This window comes from Vicia villosa, linkage group LG1 (genome assembly GCF_029867415.1).
Source record: "Vicia villosa cultivar HV-30 ecotype Madison, WI linkage group LG1, Vvil1.0, whole genome shotgun sequence".
NCBI lineage: Eukaryota > Viridiplantae > Streptophyta > Magnoliopsida > Fabales > Fabaceae > Vicia > Vicia villosa.
This window is the reverse complement of record NC_081180.1, coordinates 46,925,845-46,930,245: the sequence shown is the minus strand read 5'-3', so window position 1 is coordinate 46,930,245 and position 4,401 is coordinate 46,925,845.

The window sequence follows — 4,401 nt, the reverse complement described above, 5'->3', positions numbered from 1 at the left end:
TTTGTGTTTGTTCTGATTTTGGAGTTCAGGTAGTGCAATATATATATATTGTGATTTATGTCTGCTGAATTGTCAATAGAATCGGCTGGATTTCTTTAAAAAAATATAGACATTGTGATATATTTTTGCTGTATTATACTATTACAGTCAATCGAATCGGCTTAATGTGCTTTAAAACAGATATTTTATTTAATTTTACCGGAGTGTCCAAGAAAATGAATATCAAGCAGGTCCTTGTTACTGCTCGATTGAAAAATGATGAAGTATACTGAATTACATGGCATTTCAGTTTCCAATATGGCAATATGTATGTGATATATGATATTTAAAAATCTAAAAAAATGAATTTTTTTAATAGGCAATGGACTTAAAACCGGAGTATAAGGGATACTCCAACCACTTACAAGAACTACTACATCTTACAATTTTCCGCTAGCTTATAACTAGATAGAAGTCAATTCCAAGCATTAAAAATTACATCCGACATACATTCGGTAAAACTAAACGAATCATTTCTAAAAATAATAGCATTTCGCCTAATCTAAATGCTCCACACCGTTGCTAACCAAATTACCGCAACTAACGATCTTTTGGCTAGACTCCTCACCTTCTCAGACACAAAAACAAAACCCTCGAACTCCTCCAAAGATAGACCGTCAACGGGACCAATCCACTTAAACACCTTTCTCCAAATACCCCTTTCTTTAAAAAAGATTATATAAATACTAACTTTCGAATCAAATTGTAAATATTGTAATTAACTAATTATTTAACTAATTCTTATTTACAAGTTCCTTGAACATATTCACCCCATCAAACAAATTCTAATTCCTAATGTTGAAATTAGTTGGCTACTTTTTGAATCCTAGTTCGGCAGCAGCCTCATGGGGCCACTTAAATCAAATTAATCCAATGGCAGCAACAAGGTTTATTTTGGGTCTTGTCGGATCTCATTGTTAAATTAATTATTGAATTAATTAAATATGAATTAACAAAATTAATTATTAATAAATTATAGGGTTAATACCTATTTTGCCCCCTGCCATATAGGCGTCATTTGAAAAACCCCCCTACAAAAAAAAAGTTGCAAGAATTCCCCTAACATTTCAAGATTCTATAGATCCTGGCTTTTTATTTTAATTTATCATTATTTATAATGCCACGTATGCAATTTATATTATATTAATTTTTGGTTGATATATTAAAACCTTTTAAATAAGCAAAATATGTTGGAAGTTGGAGTTGAACCCACTCCCTTCCATAGGAATTCCTTGCGCCTAACCACTAGGCTGGACAGATTATTTTGTTAATCAATTACGTTATTAAATTAATACTATATAAATACTATATAAGTATATATTGAACATAAACTATATAAGTATAAATGTTAACGTTAAATTAATTTACTATATATATACTATTGAACATAAACGTTAACGTTAAATTAATACTATATATATATACTATATAAGTATTTTGTTATTCAAATACTTTGAATGATATATACTATATATATACTATTCAAATTAATTTATTTTACTGTTAATGTTATTAATTAATATTTGTTTATATTAATTTAATTTAGTTTATATTTTCTAATTAATATTAGTTTAATTTAATTTAACGTTTATGATTATTTAATTTAATTTATTTTACTATTAACATTATATTTAAGTTAATTAATTTAATTTATATTAACGTTATATTTAAACATTTTATATTAATATTTATATTTAATTTAATTTACTATTAACGTTATTAATTAATATTTAAAAAATAGCAACAGTAAAATATAAACTAAAATAGTAATAATTATAACAAAAATATAACGTTATTGTTTAAATTAATATAAAATGTTTAAATTAAATTAATTAACTTAAATATAACGTTAATATAAAATAATGTTAAATTAAATTAAACTAATATTAATTAGAAAATATAAACTAAATTAAATTAATATAACTAGTATATAATTAGTTGTATATAATTATTAATTAAATGCAAATAATAAGTTGAATACTATAAGAATATTTAAATGTAAACATATATCAGCTTTGAACTTGCAGTCTAGTGGTTAGGTGCTGCATCTTGTAGTGGAAGGGGGTGGGTTAAATTCTTACCTCCAACAAATTTTTAACATGTTTTCTTATATTAACCTATATTAACAAAAAATAAAAACAAAATAAAATACATGTGGCATTAAAATTAATAAATAAATAAAATAAAAAGCCACCTGGGCATCCACGTCATTAAAATTAATAAATAAATAAAATAAAAAGCCACCTGGGCATCCACGTCATTAGAAACAATTAAAAAAATCAAAAAAATACATGCCACGTAAGCATTTTGGATGACTGGATCTGACGAAGGTTTAAAATGAGAGAATCTTCAAATGTTAGGGGAATTCTTGCAACTTTTTTTTTTGCAGGGGGGTTTTTCAAATGTCGCCTATATGGCAGGGGAGAAAATAGGTATTAACCCTAAATTATATTATATTTAATGATGCTCGTGAGTTTTTTTCCCTTTTATCATCATCAAACCTATCCTGGTACTTAAAGATTAAGTTTTATAATTTCTTTATTCTTTAAGATCTAGATCTATGGAAGATAGTAGGTGAGGACTATCCGTCTCTCTTCTTTGAATTTATCAATAAAAGAGCATTTGGTTAGTCATAGAAAATGGCACAACCATGCAAAAGTTAAGCATGACAACTTTGAAAGGGAGAATGGGAACAAACACTACGTGGACAGTAGCAGTGTTGCGAATATTGTTGGATTCCCTTTTCGTTGTACTTTTTGTCTACCACATTATTGATTATGATTATTTTTATTAACATGATTGAGAGAGAGAAGGAAGTATATAAATTCATATTGAACTAAATTGGTTTGATACGAGTGATTTTCTAATATACAAAAATCAGTAACTTAATTAACTGAGAAAAACTTACCTAACAAAATTAAATGAATGATAAGCAAACAGAAAGTTGACTAGGTCAACCTAATAATGTCAAACCAAAGAATATGATTATCTAAACTTTTCCATCAAACTAGACCACATAGGAATATGTTTAACAGGGAAAATTTATACACAACTTACTACGACGAAAAACACATTTAACTTCGGTTGAATATGATGTGTAATCTCAATTTTATATACGAGATAAAGACGTCATAAAAAATATGTCATTTTATCTCTCGGTTTTAGTTCTACCATTGGATAAGGTGGTGTAAAGCTCCATGGGTTCGATTCGAAGGTAGATATTTTTTTGGATTTTTTAAATGACGAAAACACTTTTTTCCTCGATTTTGACATTTAACGGACAGATTAAATACAATTGAGTTTATTATATTTAATTCAGTTTGCTTATTTCACGAAACTCTAGTTGAACATATAATTTTTTCAAATTACAAAATAATTATATGAACAGTTATGTTATATTTGAAGAACAACTTACACTAACCAATGATTTTCGAATATCTTGCAACTCATCATTCATCTCACGTTCTTTAATAATTAGAATCATTCAATGTTTCAGGTTTTCCATTCAACATTTCCTTCTCTATTGATTCATTCTTCAAGGCATAAAATTTGATGTTTTATAAAATGAACAAGTCTACTTTTAATATAATAAAGTACATGACATATGAAATTCTTTCATTATCCCTCTAATCACCAATTTGAGGGTGATATTCGGGGACATAACGGTAATTGGATCTCCTTTAATATTTTAATTAAAAATATATATTCCTTAATCATTGCATACCCTTTCAATTGTCCATTTTATTTTCCATCATTAATACTAACGCGAGGAAAGGTATTGGAATTGTGCAAATCTTCTTGGATACAGCAAAACCTCCTCCACGCTTTTTCTTTTTGGTTTTTGAAAAACCCTTAAACTTTCTCTCATTGATCTATATATATATTATGGCTTTTGATTTCAACATGCAAACCCTAAATTACAAACCATTACATTTGGCTCATCTTCCTATTCTATTACCCCCATCGATTTTAACATGTCCCTTTCATTCCTTGATTTCATTCTCCACACATTGAATGTTCGTCAAAATCATGCATCTTCCATTCATAGTTTTTCTTTAATTTCTAAAATCATTATCAAGTTGCAAATCAAAAGGTATCTTCTTTTTTATTCGATAATAATAACAATCAATTATGTTATCAAACTACAAAATTCAATTGATAATTTTTTCTTCAATTTTTCAACTTTAGTTATTTTTTGTTGTTGTTATATTACCACTACATAAACTCAATATCTTCTATTACACACATATCTCTTCATATTTCATACTCTGCATATTTTAGAAAATGTAAAGTTTTGGTTGTTGTTGCTGCCATTATCAGAACCCAAAAGGTACAAACTTTTCATGAATCATTTACTTTTGG